We start from the raw sequence: 25,639 nt of genomic DNA, 5'->3' as shown, positions 1-25,639 counted from the left end.
GAGTGTCGATGATCCTGTTAGCTCCGTGATAATGAGGGACGGCATCAGTGCTTAGGACGATTGTGTGATACCATTCCGGCAGAAGTAACTAAAACTCCATTAGTATATTTCTTTACAACGAAGCATCTTTAGGCTGGTTGAGAAGGTTGCAGAGAACCTTCAAGACACAGGAGGTTCACCTGAAAGGATAATGATACGATTCCGGCAGATATAAGGACAAGACACAATTTTTTTCGCTACGACAAGAGTACAAGCCTTCAAGCTGGTTGAGAAGGTAGCAGAGAACCTTCCAAATAGAGGAGGTTCAAGTCCAAGGATGATGGTGGAAGAGATGAGACTTGGCGACGGAGGTAAGACTGAGGGAGATGGTGACGGTGGCGGGGGTCTACAGGCAGGCCAGTGGAGCGCCGACCCCGAGACTGGGCTATCCCCTCTTCCTCTCCTGCCACGGCTCAGAGCCGCATCCAACCTTCACCCCGAGGTACTATCCAACAACTGGGTACACTCTGCTGCACGTGCCATTCACACCTTTGAACTCAACCCATTCATTACACAAGCCTCCGACACACCCAGCTCGTCCTACCATCCACAACCACCGTGGAACACCCCATTGTTAAATCTCCTTCTCCCTCACTCACCAACCAAAGCCCAAACTCCCACCCAACAGCTCCGTCAGGAGGGCCTCCAGCGTATAGCCCTCCTCACTCCACTGAACTCCACCACCTACTACACTGACGGCTCCGTTGCTGCATCGAGATCCGGTGCTGCCTTCGTCTGCGGAGACAGAACATGTGGCTTTCGCATCACCAACGGAGCCTCCACGCTACAGGCTGAACTGACTGCCATCTCAGCCGCCCTTTCAGATGCCCTTGCCAACGCCCCTGCATCCACAGTCATCATCCACACAGACTCTTCAACTGCTATGCACACGCCATGACGATCCCACCATACCGACAACATCCAATTAACCTCTGACATCCTAGCCACCGCCCAAAAAATCCACGACACTGGAGGATCAATCACCATTCACTGGGTCCCCAGCCATGTTGGCATAGCTGGAAATGAAAAAGCCGACAAGATCGCAAAGAGCGCCATTGAACACTCTCACATTGACATCAACATTTCAACTAGCCTAAGCCACATCAAGCGCACCATAAAACAGAAGGCGCTCACTCTCAACCGCGAAGATCACCAAGTACACGTACAACTGGGCTCACCTTCTGCCATGTGGTTTGCCATGGCCACACAATACAAGCCACTAAAAATTACCAAATCCATTGACAACAAAACACTTACGCGCCTACACCGTCTTCGCCTGGGATACATGTGCCGGAGTAACATTATCACCACAGATAACGACCCCACCACTGAATGCTCACACTGCAAAATGATCACGCCCTACCCACTCCTACATTACCTCCTCCGCTGTCCAGCCACTTCCCGCATCAGAACAAGCTCCCGATACCCAAACCTCGACATCCCTCGGTCCCACACTAAAGCAAAACCTGAAAGCACACTTAGAAACACTGCCGCCACAGTTGTTGCCACCTCCCACCTTCCCACTCTCATTGAAGTAGTGCGTAGCACTCCCCCTCCAACTTAAAAAAAAAAAAAAAAAAAAAAAAAAAAAGACTGAACAAACAACTACTCTCAGCCCATAACCCATCAACTGGGCTAATATATGGCCCAGTCCCCTCTACAGGGAGGGAAAATCTTTGAACGAACGAACGAACGAACGGGCTGGTGACACTGACGGAGGCGGCTCTGGCCAGGCTAATCAACGCTGACCCCATTGACAAGTGGTCTCAACTCGACCCACAGCCAATTGCAAGGTAGTGTGCTTTGAAATTGTCGATGATAGTATGATGATGGTGATGATGATGATGATGATGATGATATAATGATGATGTGGACCTATAGCAATGTGGTATTAAGTCGACCCATAGCTAGTTGCAAGGTATTTGGCCATAGCACTTTAATCTGGTCGTGTGTATGATGATGATAATGACTGATGATTTGATTCTGCACAGCCATGACCAAGAGTTCATCGGAATTTCTCAGCCAGCATTGCGTCGTATCTTGCGTATTTCTCTTTCCTCCCCAGAGACAGGGAATATCCTTCCTTCCCATACTCTTTTCTTGTGTACTTCATATTGCTATCACATAGAAATAGTTCATGTAACAGCCCACATTGCCACAACCGGTAGGGAATGTGGGCAAACTTTGGCTGTCCCGTACCACACCACTCTGAAATTTTAACCTTCCTGTATTGCAACGTAGTATATTGATGATGTGAGCTTAAAGCAAGGTACTGTGTTAGTACTGTCCTTGGGTGATGATGGGAACGGTGACACTTGCACGGAACCACTTTGATTTTGCTAGTACTGGCCAGAACTACTGATGATAAGGGGTCGTTATTGCTTGTGTTAGGTCTTGGTGATGACGGCAACCTGTTGCAAGGCAAAAAAGTCAACTTTTCTCCTCGGTCTGTAACTTTAAAAGGTAGTAAAGGAGAGATGACTGAGATAGCGTGATCGAGTTATAGTGTCCAGTCACTAGGCGTACAACGTATCCGAGAGGGCAAGGGTAAATTTGTGGCCCTTATTTTCTGCAGCATTTGTCGTTGTTTTGGCAGATATCTGGTACCACTGGAAAACAGCTTTCACCACAGTTTAAGAAAGCCACGACATGCCATGATCGGCACAACAGCTGAGCAGAGAAAAAATAATGATGCTCTGTTCTTGTCTAGCGGAAAAGTTTTGGGTGTTTCTCGGCTATACTTGGCTCTATGGGAAAAGAGAGAGAGAGAGGGAGAGAGAGAGAGAGTTCAATAGCTGGAAAGGAGACAATGCTTTGGTGTTCCTCAAAGCAGGGCAATTTTACAAGCCATACTGGGCAAGAGTTTTACTTATTGATGCCAAATTTTAGCTGAAGTATTGTGTTCTCACTCGATTCGCCCACTTAAGAAAAGTATCCTATCCTTGTGTGTGTGTGTGTGTGTGTGTGTGTGTGTGTGTGTGTGAGAGAGAGAGAGTACGAGGATGCAGACAGAAATAGGAACAAAACACATCCAGTCACTTAAACCTCAGACAGAGTACCAAGTGGAAGGGACTCAAGTTTTAGGCCACATTACAAAACACACACCAAAGCAATGTACAGGAAAAAGCACCACTGGGCCAGAAAAACAATATACGAAAAACAGTAGGGCCTTAAAAACAAAAGACAACAAGGAGGGCAGGAGATCAGGCTGTGTTGATTGTCTTGATTGTCTCCTCTATCTGACAGAGCGTTGGACACTACGGGAGTCATTTCTGGAGAGGAGGCAGGAAGGAGGGCGGGAGGGAGGGCTGTTATGTACTGCCTCTTCCATTCAACACAACACTAGCAGTTGGCCCTAATTATCTAGGGGAGGATTCTCTCTCTCTCTCTCTCTCTCGTTTTTTGTCAGTACTGCATTAGAAGGACGCATCGTGCCGATTGTGTACCCAATTTTTTAACACGAGAGAGAGAGAGAGAGAGAGAGAGAGAGAGAAAGTGTAAATTTTTCCCTGTAGTACACATCTCAGACACTCCTAAATAAACACACACACAAACACACAAACTTATATACACAGAACAGGCGAAACTTGGACTTTTACACCCGTAGACTTTCAGGCAGCAAAATTTCATAACGAATATATAGCCGATCGAAAGTTAGGTTAGGTCACTTTGGGCAGGGTTTGGTCTGATTAGGTAATTTTTGGTTGGGTTGGCTTCAGTTCGACTAGATATAGACGGATTAGGTTAGATTGCTTTAGAATACGTCGGTTTTGATAGGTTTTGGGTTGGGTTTTATTTGGTTGGGTTAGGCTGGGTTAGGTTCGATTGGATTAGGTCATTTTAGGCTTGACTGGGTTGGGTTAGGTCGGGTATGGTATGGTTAAGTGAGACTGGGTAGGATTAGGTAGGGTTAGATGCGGTTAGGCTGTGTCAGAATTGGTTAAGTTAGGTATGTGGAGGTTACGTGACATTGTGAGGTTAAAAACAATTAGACTGGGTTAGATGAGGTTAAGTTATATTAGGTTGGGTTAATTTGGGTTGGATTAGGTCATTCGAGGTTAGGCAGGGTTCAGTTAGAGTAAATATAGATAGGTTAGTTGAGACTAGGCCTATATAAATTGGTTTATGCTTACGGTCTATTGTTGGTCCGTCCTTCCAAAGTCAAATATCACAGGAGGTGGGCGTGGTTTTGTGTGTGTGTGTGTGTGTGTGTGTGTGTGTGTGTGTGTGTGTGCTCGCTTCGTGTTTCGTCTATTTTATACATTTTTGTGTGCCTTGTGTGACTGAAACTTTGTGTTTGTATGTTTCACTTCTCGTGTGACTGAGGGTGGACTGCTTAAGAATACCGCCCTTTATAGTTACGATTGCCCCTTCCTCAGTATAGCATATGTTTTTTGTTTATTTAGCTCTCTCTGGACGATTGTATAAGAGCTTCGTGGAAAATACTAAAACTAAAAAGATGGCAGTAGGTACAGCCTTGTGTACCAGATATCCTGCCCAAGTTTCATTAGCAGATACGTTGCCCAAGTTGAATAAAGTCGTCGGAAGTAAGAATAAGGTTGAAGATACATTGCTGTACTGAAAGTCGTTGGATATGCCTTGTTTTATGTCTTTTCGTATGTGGCTGCGAGATAACAGACTCAGGTTCAGTCTTTTATGGCAAGCGTTAATAGATATCTCAGTGCTTTGCTTAATATGAAGGTTAATATGTCAATGGAATGTTTCTAAAGTTTTCCACCTCCTCTCAAGTAAGGATGTTTACTGTCTATTACAGTCGTCCAGTTGGTGACATCACTGGTATATGTTTACAGCTCCCCACCTCTCAGGCATGGGTGTTTACTCGTGTCTGTTACATGGGTTTCTATTACACTCGTCATATTGGTAATCTGTCGATGGTATGTTTTTCAAGCCTCCTGCCTCCCTCTCGTGCAAGGGTGTTTATTATCTATTACACTCCTCCTATTCGTAATTTGTCAAGAGCACGTTTGTAGCTTCCGACCTCCCTCGTGCAAGGCTTTTTACTGCTGATTACACACACCATAAAGGGAGTCGCACACGTCCTGTCTGATTATACAATGACAACTCTCTCAAATCATTCATGGTCTTCTCATAGCCTTCATCAGCCTCTGAACCAAGTAGTCTCGTCTGCTTATACTTGCACTCCTCATAGTCCTCATCAGCCTACGAACTACCTATCCAAGCCGTACATAAAGCCAATCAGTCCCACAGAGTCCTGCAGATCCACCTTAGATATAACCATATCTCCATACACACACACACACACACACACACACACACACACACACACACACACACACACACACACACACAGAATACTCTCTAACGGATCATGCTGGTGAGGAAATGTCTTTATGTAAATGTGGTGGTGTGGGAGGTTGCCATGGTAACATAGTCACCTACAACCAGTCAAGTAAAGATCTTCTTATCGATATATTTTGGATAAGGCTGGTTACTATCCCTTTGAACACACACACACACACACACACACACACACACACACACACACACACACACACACACACACACACGCACGCACGCACGCACGCAAGCACACGCACACGCACACGCACACCTGCACATAGTTGCACTTCCACATATCCACACCTCACAATGTCTCCAAAGTCACATGCAGTAGAATATGGCATAGAAGACCCTGGTTGTGATATGATTACCCCAGTGAATCCTGGATCATACGTCTTTTATTTTATTCTTACTATCTCAAGACGGTTTTATTTAATACGGTAAATCAGTGGCAGTGACGGTTAACTAAGATATTAATCCATGCTCAGGGGTGACGAACGGCCAGTAACAGGAGCAGCCAACAGAGAGCTATGTGGCATTTCTTTACTGCAGTGTGTCACCATATCCCGCCCCACACCACCACACATCCCCGCCAGTCCCTCTCTACTCACCAGTCTTCGAAACGATCTAACATAATCTTTCCAGAGTCAAGAAGTGTAGATGTTGATACAAATTAACGTCAGCTACAATTATGCCTGAGTTTCTCTCCTCATCTGAGCATGACATCAAATAATTGGTATTTTGTGTAATTACCCTTTTTAATATTAACTAACAGTAAACTCCCAGCCCAAAAGCAGTCAAGATAGAGAGTTCCTAGCTCCTACATCACTTCAAAATCTCATTACCTAAAATCTCGTGGCCAGTGACATGCAAGATTTCGCATAATACTCTGTACATAGAGCGAATAACATGCTAGTTTATGGAATACAGGAGTCTGCCACAACTCTCCATTTGGGGATAAGAATGGTTAAAGGAAAAAACGTAGACAGAGGCGAGTGGGAGAAGGCTGTGGTATTAGACTGTTGGGGGTACTATCGATGTTTTCACTGCCTTTTTTTCTCATATACAGAGTGAAACTAAAGCTTTATTAATCCTCAGATACGCACATCATTGTTAACTGACGTGATCTGGTACGAGTATGGCTGATAATAAAATATGTAATCAGAAAAGCGACCAGAAAAAACAAAAAAAAAATCGTTGTTTCTGCTACTAGTGGATGTTATTACAGTCAACCGAGAGAGCCCGATGAAGCTATGTGTTTGGCCAGGTTTATATATCTATCTATCAGTCTGTCTGCCTGCCTGACCGCCTGCCTGTCTGCCTTTTCTGCCTCCCTGACTGCCTGCCAGTCTGCCTTTGTCTGCCTGCCTGTCTGTTATCAAGATTATAAGGAAAAGTCAGCAGATTATCTTATTTCTTTATATAGATTTTGAATTTACTATTTTAAACAAACCCTTACGTACTCGGGAACGTTGTCGCTGGAAGCCAAGCAGGAAGAGTCAGCGGACAGTGACTAATTGTTCGCAGTTACCCATCCATTTTACTGCTTTCTCTGAATAGGAAGCCCACCCCGACTTAATCTGTTGCGTCACAAAAGGTGCGCGGGGAAGTCAAGCGAGCAGATCATCTCTGTCATTAGACTTTGAGTTAGGTTAGGATGAAGTATTTTTTTTTTTTATAGCATTCAGTAAAAGGTCAGGGGTACAAGACAAAGATAAAGGTTCAGTCAGCCGTCATGTCCGAGCGAGAGGCTCATCAATTTCGAAGCATTGTGATGAGCAAGTAATAAACAGTAGCTCAGAGATAGACTCCGTGGAGAGAGTGCATCAGGACATCACGTCTACACGATCATTTGATTTTCTGTTACAATACTCTAGAATCACAGGTGTTTATTGATAAAGTGGACTGGCGTTTGAATCGACTGTGAGGCACGAGAGTTGTTGGCGTCACTTCATAAGCTGGTGGATAGATTTTGCTGGATTTTCTCGCCATTGTCCTCCTGCCTGTGATCTCGCCTTGTTCCCGCTGCACCTTCCAAAGGTATGCTGTTTGGCTTTTTATATACTCGCGGCTCACGACCCTGAGGTTGTCATTATCATACCCTGGCAACTTACCATTCAAAAGCGCGACCGATTTCGTATCATATTATGCACGAATCAATATAATAAGCATGAATATATTATACACGAATATTATTATACACGAACGTATTATACACGAATCACATGCGTCTCATATAATATCAACCTCCGAGGCGTGCGCCACGACTATAATTCTGTACTCGTTTTACTCTAACTTGGCTCAAATTTTCCATCCCTCCAACCTGAATGCCGAGTTGTAGCAATAGATTAATGCTAGAAAACGTAAGTCACAAAAAAGTGGTATGGAAAGGAAGCAGTAGCGTTATCCGTTTCTGCCAATGACCCATGTGAAGTAAGCTGCAAAAGGACGAAAATATGGGCCACTTAACAATGAAAAAATAATATACTACGTGTTACAATGATAATCTAGGACGTTGTGGAGAGTTGAGAAGTTTGCGGTTTGCAATAGAGGGACAGGAAGACAGAGAGACAGACAGGCAGAAGACAGACAGATCCAAGGCAAGGAGACACAAAGGGGAGACGAAGCGTGACATTATTATTAGTGTAGATGACTAGAGAGCACATTGCATTTGTGCCCTAACTTTAAAAGCATGTCTTCTCATGCAGAGGTTCTTTGACGAGTAGTGAACTAACACACACACACACACACACACACACACACACACACACACACACACACACACACACACACACACACACACACACACACACACACACACACACACACACACGCGCGCGCACACACACACACACACACACACAGATAGATAGATAGATAGATAGCTTATAATATATTCTCATATACATAATCACAAAAAGATATATGCATATAATTTGTACAAAAGATTATAACAAATTCACAATACTAAACAGCCATAGTCCACAAAATAATTCATCAAAATACAGCCAAAAGACTTACCGGTATCTAAGCAATTACAATAACAAAACAAATGATGAATCAGCTGACAAACGTTAATGATACACCATTAAGATATCATGAATTACTTTGCATGTTTTTTCAAGAGTAAAAGCTTCTCCGAAAAGATCCGCCATTCTCCTAAAATTATATTGTTCTCTGATATCCTCTGTTAAAGGGCACACCTCTACCACACGTCTCTCTGTTTGAATAAGACCACAGATACATAATCTCTCCTCAATGGGAAGACTACCACGCCCCCTCCTGTTCCACCTACCAGTCTCCACCGCCAAGCTATGGCCACACACACGGAATCTTGTGAATGACATACGATGTGACTCGCTGACCAAGTGTTTTGTTTTATATATATCATGTAATACAAAGTCAGGATTAATTTCTCTATAAACACGACACCTAGATGCAACTGAGTCTGTAATCATATTGCGAACATTAACAATTAAGGAAGATTTGCCGGAGACTTCATTCTGAATGAACTCCTTAACAATTTTCCCTGTGTGCGTCCTTGCGTCAGTGGTAATTCTGATGGCAAGTGACAGCGGATCGTCATGCATAACAGCTCTCTCTAACCACATTCTATGAAAAAACTTGTGTTGGGACCACTTAATAAAGTCCTGAGGTGTCGGATAGCCCGCCTCAGCATAGCACACAAGGTTGGATGTCGACCTTCTCACTCCCAACAATTGTTTCAATGCCCAGTTGTAAAGTTTAATGACGGGTTTAACGTCACCACCAACCCATGACTCACAACCGTACATTAGGGATGAGATCAAGGCTGCATCAAACACTCTCCTTTTTACAATAAACGGGACATCATTATTCTTATTTACAAAAGACACATATTTCAAAACATGACATAGCTTGTTTTTTGCATGTAGCTGAACGGCTGAGGACACGGAGCCATCACTCGTGAAGGGTGAGCCTGAGTACACGTAACTAGAACATTGCTCAATAACCATGTCTCCCACGTAGATCGGCTCCGCGTCCCCATCCTCGCCATTTATCACAAAAAATTTAGTCTTACTACTGTTTATCATCATCCCATAATCTTGACAGTATTGGTATGTTATCTCTAGTTTCCGTATCATGCTATCTCTGCTTGTTGAAAGCAACACAGTATCGTCCATCATGACTAGGATGTGTTACCATTGTAGAAATCCTTCTGGGTGACATTTCTCCTTCATTACCTTTATCAGTTCATTGACAAAGAGTACAAATAAGAGGCATGAGGTCGGAGATCCTTGCCTAACACCTACTGTAGCAGTCATGACGGCAGCGCCCACAATACTCTCCGTTACCCGGTACATCGCTGCTATTGCTGCTAGCATCACCACGCCACAACCTAACCTCTTTAGAACTGAAAACAACTTTCGTCTCGGAACTAAATCATACGCTTTAGAAAAATCTATAAATGTTACAAAAAGTTTTAGTTTCTTTCTCTTTGCAGTATCAATAAGGAGGCGCAAAGTAACTATACTGTATGTTCCGTACAACCGCGGTTCTTTTGCCTGTTCCCTGAAAGGAGTAAACCATCTTCCTAACCGCTCACATAACACCATGTCATATAGTTTAGCTATGCAATTTATGACACTGATTCCCCTATAATTATTAGGGTCTCCTCTGTTTCCCTTCTTAAAAATAGTGAACATTTTTGCCCTCTTCCATGAGCTAGGATACAAACCAGAGAAAAACACATTGTTAAATAACGTTGTAATAGCAAGTATCCACTGCGCTGGGAGTAGAGTCAACACACCCGGGGGGAGACCGTCTGGCCCACACGCTTTATCAGGCTTTATTTTCTTTACTTGTTGGTGCAGCTGTGCGGGCGAGATGGGCTCATCCAGTACGGGGATAGTGACATCAGTTGTCACCTCATCTACAACCTCATTGTTCACATCCTCTCTGTTCAGCACAGACTCAAAATGGAATTTAAAATCCTCATCACTGGGGCACAAGATTTCATCAGGTCTGTCCATGTTAAAGTCTCCTTTCCAATCAATTGCTCTCCACACTCTTGCGTCATCAGCGTCATCCAGCAGCCTCTCCCACCTACCAAGATTGCTACCACCTATCTCTACTGCTCTGTCTACCCTGCCTACATTGTCCTCCGCACACGAGTATAAAGCGTCAGTGATGCGCTTCTCAAAAGCATCAACATTTACATAATCTTCGTTAGGTACTCTTTCCATAATATTATTCACAAATGCTTCTTTGTTGATTCTGTTAAATCTGAGTGACTTTCTCATTAAACAAGTCTTGCCAGCATTTCCATGAAGGGCTGCGTGATCCCCTAGCGACCCCGCCCTCGTCATGAGACTGTCCAGATCTACGCCTGAACACGTAACTGTTACTGTAATGGGGGCATGATCGGAAGGGAGGTCACCCCGCCTTAACACAGAAAAATCACTCATATAGTCTATCAGAGACGGTGACGCCACACATGTATCCACCTCCGAGACCCAGGTGCCGCGTCTCCGATATGTTTTATCACCAGGAAAATGTTTGTCAGCATACATGAGGTTATTAATGACAACCAATCTGTTATCAATACATATAGTACACAACAATTCAGCGTTATCGTTAGCCCTGTTTACATCATCGTGAATCACTGGGTATGACATATCATTTACATTAGGTATCTCCGCTATCCACACACACACACACACACACACACACACACACACACACACACACACACACACACACACAATTTATTTTTGGGTAGGGCTGGTAAAGAGACCTGTATGATCATGAGAGTTAATAGAGACAGTATTAACACTCTTATGACTCACTCTCAGCTGAATGCTATCGCCTAGCAGTACCTGGAATAAAATACTAGAGTTGCCCCTACCATGAGAGGGCCCGGGTACCATCTAGTGGTTGTGAAAGTAGCTGGACATGTTTCTCGTCTTGGTAGGCGTCGCTACTTGGCTGCTTTTGCTAGTGGCCGTATGACAGTGGAAGGACGAGGGTGTGTGTGTGTTGCTGTGCATCATTCTCTCTGAGGTAAGTGTTGGATATTTGCTGTTCTTAGCCATTAAGGTGACTACATTAGGACACAAGGATATCGCACTGACAGCCAGGAAGTATCATGGCCCAAAGAAATATTACCTATGAGGCTACTAGACGTAATTCTGATGAGACAAGGGGGCTGTTGGTGTGAGGGAGATGAGGAGGCCTTGTAGTCCAGTGTTACCGTTTTGTGGAAAATCGTCTGCTAATGTGGAAAAACAAACGAACGACGAGCATAGATGTGGGCAGGCGGACGTCATTCCACACTAGTGTGGAATTTTTTTCCACACTAATTGTTCACGTTATTTTGTAGGAATACGGGGAGTTTTGTCATGATTAAACCAACGAATATGTAGCGTTTGTCTATAATACTGTCATTTAAAACAAGGAAGAATACGTCGTTGAACAGTCTACCTCTACGCACCCGGCTATATAATTAAAAAAATATATATATTATTTACAAGACTCGTGCCAACCATTAGCAGTGCACACTTACTTTGTAATATTAAAGAAATACCGAAACAATGTTGTAAATCGTGTACAGTTGATATACTAGAAAACTTGGATGTGGATAAACTTACTTGTCTCTTGGCTGATTATTAATCAACCCTTTGCTGACTTATTAACTCTCTTAATCATTTAACGTCCTTACACTTGAATCATAATAGGTCTGACATCATTAATTATACCCTCTCTTCCAGTATTCACAGTATACCAAATTTTATGGTAGTTATACCAACAATACATCCTCTGTCATCCTGGTTACTAAACGAGAACGTGTGCAATAATGACGTCACAACCAGTGTGCAATTCACGGCAACTCTGCCTTGTACCGCCTCAATGTTGGTGTCTCAGCACCAGTGAAATAGCAGTGTGAGTGTCGTCCTGTTGATTCTCGTGCCGATCAGACTGGTGGACTAGGTTTGCCTGCCCCCTTGTCCCTGTCCACCCAACAGTACAGTTTGGGACCTCAATGTATACTGATAAGTGCGATTCAGATTTCAGAGGGACAGTGTGATGGAAAAAAAATATTGTATGTAAGTTATTTTGTCCTGAAGCACACACACACACACACACACACACACACACACACACACACACACAGTATATTATGGTGTTGTTCCTTCATTTGCCTTGGCCGAGATCGTCGTTTTTTTGCAGCTGATTTCCCGTAGTGCAGTGGTAAATTTGGACAAATATACAGCTCTGCATCATTTCCACGTCCCTTCTTCGTGACTAGCATCAATCTAGTGTTAACCCCTTGTCACAACACAAAATTTAAGAAAGAGATTGCAATTTTAAGCCAAGTTAGATTGAACAGGGGTCCTTATCCTGCAGCGGTGTGTCACAGGCTGATGATGATGATAATAGGGTTGTCGGAGATGATGTTGATAATGATGATAGTGATGCTGCTGATGATAGTGATGTTGAAACTCCTGAACCAACTAACTGGACCGAGATTATGGTGATTGTAATGATGATGAAGCAGTTGGGATAATAATGATGATGATGATGACGGTGATGGAACTTATGTAGTAACTCTTTAACAGGGTTGTGATGATTGCTGTGCTTGACGCTGTTGCTCCTGGCGATGATGATGATGATGATGATGATGATGATGATGACGACTACGACAACGATGATGATGGTGATGATGATGACGATGATGATGATGATGACGATGATGATGATGATGATGACGACTACGACAACGATGATGATGGTGATGACGATGATTATGGTGACGGCGACGATCTTCATGTCTATGGCTGAGTCACCTCTTGTTTTTCGTTTCTCTTCAAATGTAGTTGGTGACTGTGTGTAGGAGAGAGAGAGAATGTGTGTGTGTGTGTGTGTGTGTGTGTGTGTGTGTGTGTGTGTGTCCGCGCATGCTTGTGTGTATTTGCGTGCGTGCGTGCGTGTGTACAGCATTTCCCTCACACTCGAACTATTTATATCATAAGAGTGCAAATGAGGTCAGGGATATTGCTCTTCTTGGCCATGTGGAATTTCATAGAGAGACAGACAGACAAATGGGCAGATGAAGGAGCGTTGTGATGCTGATGTGGATGAGATTGAAAGCGTTAAGAGAAGTACTTCGAGGTGGTTTGGCCATGTGGAGAGGATGGTGAATAAGAGAATGACTAGAAGAGTGCACATGAGTTAGCTGGAAGGACAGAGGGGGAGGGGGAGACCGACGATGAGATGGAGGGAAAGAGTAGAAACATATGACTGGGATACTTGAGCTAAATGGTAGAGGACAGTACATCATGAAGGCGATTTGCTTGTGGTCACCCCTTACGGGATTAAGGCGTCTGGCTATAGATAAACAGATATAGATAGAAAGGTAGGTGATGATGATAATATGATGATGAGGAGGAGGAGGAGAATGGTAATGATAATGAGAATGACGGTGTAAATAATGATGATGATGGTGGTAATGAGGACGACAACTACGATGATGATGATTATGATGATGATGATGATGATTTTTGTCGGCAGGTAGAAGGACGAAACAGCAGGAACTCTACCATCGGTCCAAGCATCCACGATTCCACATCCACCCATCCGTCCATCCATCCATCCATCTCGCTTGATGTTAACCCTCTCGCACACGATAAGTTTCAGTAAGTTTTCTGGCTCACGATTTTATACGACCAAGCCGCCCGGCCGGGGAGCGCGCGCGCGGCAAATTTGAGCGAATGAAACACATTCTTGCCTTATTTTCGCCACCCAAAAATCCATGTATTCCCATGAAACCTTTCTCAAGGTAGGCATCGATGTTTGTTCTATCTGATAAACAGGACCAAAACACAGGAAAACACCAGCAAAAAAAGTTATTAGCCCTGGAAGCATGGTCGAGTAAACTGTTTTCACTTCCCAACATCGCCGTTTGAATGCTTTCCATCATACAGGAAAATGATCTATTAAGTTTTTATAGAGAATTTCATCAGCTTTCTAACGAAACAAATCCGGTTGAGATATGATGTATACTTTTCGAGAAAATGGCCAAAAACTGAAAGCCATTTTCGGAAAAAATTAACTGACCTCTGATAGCTAAATTTTCCCAGTCACCTTATGTTTTTATTACATAGTAATATGCCCAAATTCACCAGCTTTCCCCATCTCAAAGAAGAACCCCATACGCCTCATAGTTCTCGAGTAAATCGAAAGAAAGTACTAGGCACTCCGTCCGTGATTGACTTTAGTGATGCGCACACGGCGTACGCAATGTTCCCGCCTACGTAACAACGAATTCTTATCATAAATATTACATAGTTATGTATTGTACATACGTAGAATTTACTGCTCTTTATCATGGTTCAAACGTGAAATCGATACGTCTAATAGTTTTCGAGTAATTGGCCGACAAAGTGAGAGTATTACTACGAGCGTTAATCAATGGTAACAGCCGCGGAGACACTCATTTCCACCGCCTTTTCTCGCACAAAACGTAACATAATGCTTACATTTTGGTATTGATCATACGTAGAATTTAATGGTATAGATCATGGTTGTTACAGAAAATCGATAAGTCTAATAGTTTTCGAGTAATTGGCCGACAAAGTGAGGTTAGTACTCCGAGCGCTTGTCACTGATAACAAACGCGAGGAAAAAAAACATTTCTCTCGCCTTTTACCCCCCAAAACGCTACCAAAGGCTTACATTCTGGTATTGATCTTACGTAGAATTTAGTGGTATTGATGATGGTTGTAACAGGAAATCGATAAGTCTAATAGTTTTCGAGTAATTGGCCGACAAAGTGAGGTTACTCTTCCGATCGCTACCAACTTTTACACACACTGTTTTTTCCTGGCACACCTGCCTGAAGATTATGCTACCAACTTTTTTTCCCCCTATCTGTACAGACTGTTACATCTTCCATGGATGTTTTCCTATTGTTATAACCTACTACACATAAACATAACTCTTCTATAGTTACTGCTGTGGAGATTTACTTTCATATGTATAATCTGTAGGAGAAAATGGTTATTTGTCTGAAAGTTGGAGAGGTAATGGTAATAGATTATTATATATATATCAACAAAATATGTAGAACTCACTTCCTCCAGGGGTGTTGTCCAGTTAGACCAGGGATTTGAAGATGAGGAGTTATGTAGTGTGTGTGTGAGTCAGCTTCTCCCTGAGAGTATGAGGCAACGCTATTTTTAGCACACACCACACTCGTTCACGGAAACTCGCAGCTTGTTTGACGTATATTTCATACAATTCCATACGCATTTACACTATCAGAATCACAATAATTCCAGCCCTAAAACACCGGTAATTCTCCCCTCCCGACTTCAGGTTTGCCCCTTCACAACACTCTGTTTCATGCCGTACGTAACGCTTGCTGGCTCCATAATTTCACCAAGCCATCCACAGTATCTTTCACACAATATATATTTATGCCTTGGCTTCATTTATATACGTATTTCCACTCACGCCATACGGCCTACGGGGGGGGGGCGGAGTGGCGAAACCCCGCTACACTGACCATGCGTCTATTTAACTTTAGTATCAATTGCTTCTTCATAAGCTTTCCAGCTGTCTGAACAGATCAGCAGTAGTTTTAAAACTAAAATAACTCGGTTCTGGTGCTCAGTTTGGTACGTTTATTTTCCTTTTATCAGAACTGGCGCGGCAGATTTTGAGAAAAGTCCCTCAAGTAACTCCTATTATTTTCTTTACTAGGTTTCTAATGATGTCCAAAGATCCGTTGTGGCTTTAATAGTTTCCTAGACAACGCAGTCTTGGCGCTGTTCTCTGCCACCCTATTATACCATGTCATATAGTGTTCTCGATCGCTTGCTCTCTACGCTCGCTCGCTTGAACAATAAATCACTGAAGAAAAGGTGGTATGAAGCCCCCTAAGCCGCCGTAGTATTACACCCTCGGTATGCAGTTCGTTCCCAGTGGCCTTGTAACTTTGTGTACCCGAAGCGCTTACAAAATAACTTGAAATAATTTTCCTTTCGTAACTAGACTCGTTTCACTTTAACTTGGCCTGAGTTGTTGTTGTTGTTCTTGTTACATCTTAGGCTCCTCTGGATGTGAACCCTGTGTTATATTGAAGGATTGTCTGTGTTGTGGTGGTGTGGTGCAGGGAGTGGGTGTGCTGTGGTGTGGGGGTGCTACTTTGCAGTATGAGCACAGGAGATTGTATATGTGTTATATTTTGTGTTAGTATTGTAGCAGGGAAGGTTGGTGTACTCGTGTCTCTGGGTTCGGTAGTGTCTGAAGGGTGTATGTCTGGTGGTGGCACATGGAGGATGCTGTTTGGTAGAAAGTTTTGGCTGGCTGGGGTGTTTGTGTGTTTATGTATGTGTTTGGTATAGAAAGTTTTGGCTGGCTGGGGTGTTTGTGAGTGTGTGAATGTGTCTGGGAAGTGTAGAGTCGGGTGGAGGAGGGGATATGTTGCAAAGATACTCTGTGTAGTGTTGGGCGGTTGTTCGATTTTGTTTGTGGAGAGGATGATGCAACATAAGGTTACAAAGGTGGGACGGATCTTGAGCTGAAGTGATGAACTGTGTGCCTCTCATATTCACTTGGTTTCTGACTGAAATTAGTTATGTTTCTTGGTGTAGGCTGTCAGTACTTGTGGTCTTAGTGTCTTCTGCTATCAAGGTATTGTTTTCTGTTCTTTAAAGCTCCTTCGTGTCTGTCTTGGATATGATTACGGCTCAGCTTGTGCGGCAGTAATTCACGATTGTTTTAATGTATTACTTATAAGCGGAGGATGGAGTTGGGATGTATATGAGAGAGGGTGTGAATTAGGGGCAGTGATGCATAATGACAGGGGACAGGGTGGCATAGAGGCGACTTGTTTGTGGCCACCTCTTACGGGATTAAGTCGTCTGGCTATAGATAGATGGATAGACAGATAGCTTATAGTTTCCATACAGTTTGCCGAGTAGTAGCGATAGTTATCACTAGAATATGATGGTAGTCACGAATGAGTGCTGTGGAAAGGATGTTGGGCTGTAGTATTGTCTACTTCTGCTACTGATCTGCCTGACATTCTGGTATGCTTTAAATAAAACTCTGTGCCAAGTTAAAGTGAAAGGAGTGTATGTTTGTGTAGGAGGAACAAGAGACAAGGAGGTATTCTGTGGCCTGTTTTCTTTGTGCTTCCTACAAGACACAGTAATAGTTATGACGGGGCATTGATGGCAAGTTTGTGGGTCAGCACACACTTACGGCCTCTCATTATACAAGGTGGTCCATATATTACGCCACCCAGTTCTTGTGTGTTGCGGGCACGGCTCAGTGAACATTACCAGTGTCTACCCTGCATCATTATCTACTTCCCACAACCCTCTTCAGGCTTAGCTTTATAATATAGGCTTTAATTTAGGTCCATTGATTGCATGGTGGAGAATTCCCATAACCTTTTTTATGCTTAGCTGTATATCATTGTATTGTATAATCTTTTATGTCCACTGATCACACGGCTGAGCAGTAATTTGGTGAAGCGATCAGAATGTCTTAGCTCATCACAAAAGCCGTCCCCACAACACACAAGACTGCAGAGCGCAATATACTTATCACCTATATTAAGTCAAAGCCACAGTTAAAAAGGTAATGAAACAAGACAGAAAATTTAAGTTTTCATTATTAATACTTCAGTACAAAATACATTAATAGAGACAGCAATATAAAATATGCATTCAAAAGTAGCATTTGTCCACAGAACATCCTGGACTTGCAAGGCAGATCACACCATCACCACCAGGCTTCTCTCGGCAGGTCAGGGCAGATCACCAGCAGCAGCAGCAAGTACTCTCACGGCTGGGGAAGACACGACACCCTGCCGCCGCCGCCTCTGCCGCCACCACCACCACCACCACCACCAGGCATCTCAGAGTAGGGGAAGACACCACACCACCGTCAGGCCTCTCACGGCAGGGCAGACCAAACTTCAGCAGGGTATGACCAGTGTGGCAAGGAAGCAGCAACAAGGCAGCAGACTCCAGCACGACCTGTGGACCAGATGTGTATTAGTTCAAATCAGTGTTAGCTTTAGTTATTTAATCGTCTATCTATCTCTATCTATTGCCAGACGCCTCAATCCCGTTTGGGGTGGCCACAAACAAATCGCCTCCAAGTCGCCTTGTCCCCCGCCATTTCACTGCCCTGCTCCCAACTCACACCCCCTTCTCTCATATACATCTCCATCCCATCCCTCCATCTCATCCTCGGCCTCCCCCTCCCTCTTCCCCCCTCCCCCTCACTCACATACACTCTCTTCGTCAGTCTTTCACCCTCCATCCTCTCCACATAGCCAAACCACCTCAGTGTGTTCTCCTAACGCTTCCTATCACATCCACATCCACACCACAACGTTCCTTTATATCCTTACTCGTCAGCCTGTCTCTCCATGTGACTCCACAGGCTCCTCTTAAATAACTCATTTCCACTGCTCAACTCTTGGCTTGTGTCCTTCCAACAACGTCCAAGCTTCACTTGCATACGTTAGAGTTGGTATCACAATACTGTCATGTAGTAACTTTTTCACTTCCATGCTCACTTCCCTGTTTCTTATCACTGCTTTCAAAGAACCAGCAACCTTTCTTCCCTGCTGTACCCTTTCAAGCATTTCACCCTCCAAACCTCCATCCTTACTCATCACACTACCCAAGTACTTAAACGTACTCACAGTTTCCAATTCCTCACCATCCAACCTCGCTGTACATTCACTGACTTCACCTCTCTCAAAGACCATCACTTTACTCTTCCCTACATTCACCTTTAGATTCCGTTTCTTACACACTCTCTCAAACTCATCCACCAAGCCTTGCAGCTCCCCTTCGTCTTCACTCAACAACACAGTATCATCTGCAAACAACAGTACAGGGAGTTTCCAAACACTACCCTCTCTCACCAGGGCCACTCCAACATCCACTACCCTACCTTGTACCTCTTTTATTACCCCATCCATGTACAGATTGAACAACCATGGAGACATGACACATCCCTGTTTCAACCCAACTTTCAAAGAGGAAAAATTTACTTAGTTCACCATCCACACGCACTGCAGCCTTCGCACCATCGTACATACTCTTCACAGCATTCAACAACTTCCCATCTACTCCATATATTCTTAACACTTTCCACAATCCTTGTCTATCCACCCTGTCATATGCTTTCTCCAAATCCATGAAAGCCGCATACAACTTCTTTCCCTTCTCTAGAAACTTTTCCACTCAAGATCTAAGAATGAATATCTGATCTACACAACCTCTTCCCTTCCTAAAGCCTCCCTGTTCTTCTCCAACTAATTTCTCTGTTCTTTCTCTAACTCTGTCAATAAGTATCCTACCATACACTTTTCCTATTATACAAAGAAGACAAATGCCCCTTTGATTACCACACACTTCTTTTTCCCCTTTTCCTTTGTACAAGGGAATAATTATACCTGACTTCCAATCCTCCGGGACTCTACCTTCCTCGCAGGCCAATCTGCACATCTTCCACATCCATTCTACAGTACTACTATCTCTCCCCCATGCTTCAGCATTTCACCACACTCTCCATCAATTCCTGGGGCTTTCCCAGATTTAACTTTCTTCATTGCTTCCACAACTTCTATCCTACTGATTTCTTCCTGTCTTCTCACCTCCCTCCTCCTCCCAGCCATTCCCCAGCCACGTATACTCGCATTACTTCCATCCTCTATGTTCAACAATTCCTTAAAGTGTTCTCTCCATCTGCTCACTTTTTCTCCCTTCTCCACTAGTAATCTACCATTTTTATCATTCACTCCCCTGCTAACTTCACTTCCACCCTGTCTTACTCTTTTCACCTCTTTCCGGAACATTTTCTTACAGTCCCTCCACTTTACACTCAAATTCCTTCCAAATTCCTCATCCACTCTCTTCTTACTCTCTCTTACTAATCTTTTCACCTCTCTCTTTCTTTCTACATATAACTCTCTCTTCCGCCTCTCAACTTCTTCCACGCCCCTATTTCTCATCCATTCATTGTATGCTTTCTTCTTTTGTGCCACAGCCTGTCTCACCTCTTCAGTCCACCACGCTGTTCCTTGCACCCCCCTCCGTCTTCTCTTCCTTCCACACACCACATCACATGCTTCACATATTTCTTCTGTAAATATCCTACACACACCTTCCACGTCTCCCATCTGCTCCAATTCATATTTGCCCAATCGTTCCTCCACTTCTCTCTTATACTCTGCCTTTTTCTCATCCTCTTGTAACCTTTACACCCTCCTTGCAACTACTCCTTCCTCTCGTCTTTCCCTTCTTCTATTCCTCCATCTTACTTGAATCCTAATTCTGGCCACCACCAAGTAGTGATCAGAAAGTCCACTCCCCCAACCTCTATACACTCTTGCATCCTTTACACATCTTCGCATCCTTTCATCCACACACACATAATCATTCATTGCCTACCTTTCATTCAGTTCACCACCCACCCTTCTCATCACTCGCCATGTATACCTGTGGATCATTTTATGCCTGAAGAGGGTATTGGCTATCACTAACCCCCTCCCAGCACAAATGTCCACTAACGCACTCCCATTCTCATCGATCTCAGCAGGCACACCCCACTCACCAACTTTCAGATTTGATAGCTTTTCCTTTTGTACTCTTTACTGAATGATGCAATCAGTTCATGATTACACATTATATAATCTCAGACTTCCTCTGTGTCATTGTAGTTGGCTCACCTTGACAAATTTTAGTCCTTCTGCTGCCTAGTTCCTGTATCTAAGTGGCAGAATAAGACAGTATTATGGTTTTGCATCTTTTACTCACAACTATATATACTCCTTCCTTTGCCCTCTCATTCTCACCTACTCCTGCACATATACCCCATCCATACTCCCACTCTCACACTTTCTCCTCTCCATTTTGTTTCAGTAACTCTAGAAACAGCTCAGCATTCAAGGTGGAGAGATGCCAGGTTTTTGTCAGTTTAGGGTGGACATGTAGTCTATATGGTTTGTCTTTATTGTTTTATGTATTCATTATTATTATTATTTTTTACTGTGGATCAAATTTAGCGATTCATCTCTTCCGTTTATAAATCGGTACAACAGATAGGCTTTCATTCTCAGAGTATGACCACTGAGTACTGTACTGTCTTCCTGTGCAGTGTATATTTTGTCATTTGTACTCTCATTATAAGTTTCATTAAAGAACTTGTATCATATGTTTAGTTTCTGTGTCACTCAGTGTGTTAAGTTTATGTAATATATGGTTAATCGTTTAAGTCTTGCCGTTGGTTAGCAGTTAAGTTCCAGTTTTTACTTTCTCCCTTTATATAAGTAACAACTGCTCTATATTCTTTCCATAGCACTTGTTCATGATTAGCATTAAACTGCAGGCTTAGGTATTCCAAGTAGCTCAGGGAATTTCGAGATATCTCCACCTAAAGCGACATTAATAGGTACTTGACAATTTAGTTTAGTCTGTGCATGTTGTTCAATTTCCCATTTTTTGTAAACATGTAAAGAAATAAAATACAGTAGAAGTTTTAGCCGATATACTAGTGGGGCCGCGGTGGCATGGTCAGTATGGTGCTGGCCTGCTGATCAGGAGGACCCGGGTTCAAGTCCCAGTGTGATAGAGGTTTCTTTAAAATGTGGCTGAGGGAAGTTTGCGTAGCAGGCTTTCCTTAAAACCACAAGGCCCCATACTTACACTTCAGCTCACACACACCAAGACACTTACACACACTACTACATACATACACACATCAAGACGCACACACACTACTACATACATACACACATCGAGACACACACATAAGACACGTACACAGCCACCTTCACACAGTAGACACACACACACTCAAGACACGTAACAGCCACCTTCACACAGTAGACACACACACACACTCAAGACACGTAACAGCCACCTTCACACAGTAGACACACCACACACACACACACACATAGGGTGGGACAGACACACCACAGGCAGACAGCAGACACACCACAGGCAGACAGAGTAGGGTATATACGAAACACAGGGAGTGAGAGAGAAGGGGGTTTTATTAAAAAGTCCAATTTTGGTATACCTCCTGTGGCAAAATTGATATAGCCCCCCCTTTAATATTTTTTGGATATTTTCATTTAGTGTCCCCCAGGCCCCAGACCCACTCGGCTGAACCAATTGTCTGGCGTCAGCTGGAACATGATGCTAGAGTTATGCCGGTCGTGAGGGGGTTAATGGTGACAGTATTGACACTGTCAGGCTCCTATGACTCACTCAGACGATTTTATTCGACTGAGTGAGTCATAGGAGCCTGACAGTGTCATTACCGTCACCATTAACCCCCTCACGACCGACATAACTCTAGCATCATGTTCCAGCTGACGCCAGACAATTTGGTTCAGCCGAGACAGGATCCTAGGATCCTGAGAGACACTATAACAGCGGTTCCCAACCTGGGAGCCATGGCCCCCAAGGGGGCCATGGGACATTGACTGGGGGGCCATGGGCCTTATTGGTAATATATTATAAGTTATTTGGTCTGGGTAAAACCTGACAGAAATCAAGTATGAAATATACCTTACTGTGCTAGTTTAGCCTTAAGTATATTGGGGTAATTACCGTTTTCTGCACAATATCAAATATTAAAAATATATAAATATACGATCTGAGTTATATAGGGGCCATGGAGCTTCTCATAATTTTCTCGGGGGGCCACAGGACCAAAAAGGTTGGGAACCACTGCACTATAACATCACAAACAAAATACAAAATGCCTTCCCTCCATCCTGAACGTACTATAATTCATTTACATTAAGTAAGCTCGTATTTTCGTATTTTTGCAGCTTATTTCATGTATCTTAGTTAAAAGAAAAAAATACTACGAGCCGGTGAATAGAACCCACACTTGTAGACGATGAATATAATTACCAAACAGTTTCGGTGGACACTGCCACCATCTTCAGTGGTCAAGATAGTGAGAGGGAGTGACATACTGACATTACAAGGGTTCCTTTTTATGCGTGTGTGTGTGGAAGGGTGGGGTAAAGGTGAGGTGGGGTGGGGTAGATTGTAAGCAGGGATTAACCCAAGGGGGATTTTGGGGGGGACATTACCGGACAGGTCAGGTGTAATTCCTATCTGATCTTACCTGTGTCGTAGCAGGAAGGGATGTCCCTTCCTGCTACGACACAGGTAAGGTCAGATAGGAATTACACCTGACCTGTCCGGTAATGTGCCCCCCAAAATCCCCCTTGGGTTAATCCCCGCTTACAATCTACCCCACCCCACCTCACCTTTACCCCACCCTTTCACACACACACAGGCATAAAAAGGAACCCTTGTATAATCAGTATGTCACTCCCTCTCACTATCTTGACCACTGAAGATGGTGGCAGTGTCCACTGAAACTGTTTGGTAATTATATTCTTCGTCTACAAGTGTGGGTTTTATTCACCGTCTTTGATTATCACGCAAGAGTGATTCATCCAGCCAATACTACGAGCTCTGTATCTTTTCATAGCCCTTCTTCGTGACTAGCATCGTATTCTAGTTATCTATAGTTACAACTGAGCATTCAAGTTGGAGGGATCACAACTTTAAGCAATTACAGTAAACAAACAAACAAAAAGCAAGTGTCGTCCTCTTGACCTCTCGTCTTTGCAGGAATGCAGCGGTGGCGCCATCTTGTGCGTGGAATGCGTGAAGTGCAGGCTCTTGAGTGGAAGGAGCACGGAGCCACGGGAGACTTAATAATATTCGCTAGTCAGCCAGTCTAGAAGCCTGGGACATTTGCCTGAAATAATAATAATAATAATAATAATAATAGTAATAACAACAAAACCACTCATATACATAATTCAATATCTTAGTCACTCGATCTGTCCATTCCGCCTCTTCTGTACGAGACGCATTTCTCTAAGCTATTTTTTCTAACATGGGAGGTTCGATACGTTTGATTGAGCCTATCCATAAGACTCCTAAAGCTGAGTAAATGCCTCTGAAAGTTGCAAAATATAAAATATAAAACGTCTATATGATATAAAAACCTTTGTTCACCTCCGGGACTCGATCTGTGTTAGATAAGACTGGTTTGGTTAAGGTAGGGTAGGGATGGGATTGTTGTGGCAGGGTGGGGTAGCGTTGGGTCGGTTATGGCCACGTGGGGTAAGGTTGGGTTAGTTTTGGCAGGACGGCGTAGGATTGAGCCGGTTTTGGCAGGGTAGGGTAGGACTGGGTCGGTTTTGGCAGAGTGGGGTAGGATTGGGTCAGTTTTGGCAGGGTGGGGAAGGGTTGGTCGGGTTTGGCAGGGTGGAGTAGGACAGGGTTGGTTTTGGCAGGGTGGGGTAGGATCGGGTCGGTTTTGACAGAGTGAGGTTAGATTGGGCTGATTATGCCGAGGTAGGGTAGGGATGGGTCGGTTATGGCAGGGTTGAATAGAGGTGGGTCGATTAAGGCAGGCGAGGGTAAGCATGGGTAGGTTATGGTTGCGTTGGGGAGGGTAGGATAGGTTATGGCAGGGTAAGAGAGGGCTGGGTGGTGGTGGGCTGGGTAGGGTAGTGTAGGGCTGGGTAGGGTAGGGTAGGCTGAATCAGGGTAGTGTAGGGTACAGAAGAGAGGTGGGTATAACTGCCGTTTAGTTCCGTCATATCCAACGCCTATTTCACTCAGTTATACTACACTGTCTCATCAAATTTGGGGCGATCTTCTCTACGATTTTTGTTCTTCTCCGCTTAGTTCAGTCCTTTAGTTCATTCATGACCCTTGGCTTTCCTTTTTTTTTTTTTTTTTTTTTATGAGGTGGAGCGCAGGGGCACGAGGCTAGACCACCATTAGTCCAGAATATTAAAGGGTAGGCCACCAAGCTACGCCCTGGTAACGTCTACACGTCAAAACATCTGTCCACCTCTGGGACTTGAACCGCGGAGCGTTGGACGCAGAGCTCTCGGTTTGCGGATGTCACTTTTACTCTTTGCTAGCTTCTGACGATATCCTACAGCTTCAGAAAACCCTCTTAGGATGACGGGACAGAATCATTTAATCTTTCAAGCCGAGAACAACTTATTTACATTGTCCTAGCTGACCGCATGATTTTATTCAGCTTAGGAGATCCCCTGATAGAGATGGGGTTGATGATGGCAGTATTTAACCCTTCCAGTTCGAAATTTCTCTCTACTGTAGAGGTGAAGAAAATCATCCGAAGGTAGAGAGAAGAAAACAGGAAAAGTAATGTAGTGGTGAAAGGGCTGTACAGGGGAGGGTAGGTT

This window comes from Coenobita brevimanus, unplaced genomic scaffold (genome assembly GCF_032717465.1).
Source record: "Coenobita brevimanus isolate Jiangsu-jjx unplaced genomic scaffold, ASM3271746v2 jjx.HiC_scaffold_2741, whole genome shotgun sequence".
NCBI classification, from domain to species: Eukaryota; Metazoa; Arthropoda; class Malacostraca; order Decapoda; family Coenobitidae; genus Coenobita; species Coenobita brevimanus.
This window is presented reverse-complemented; position numbering follows the sequence as displayed.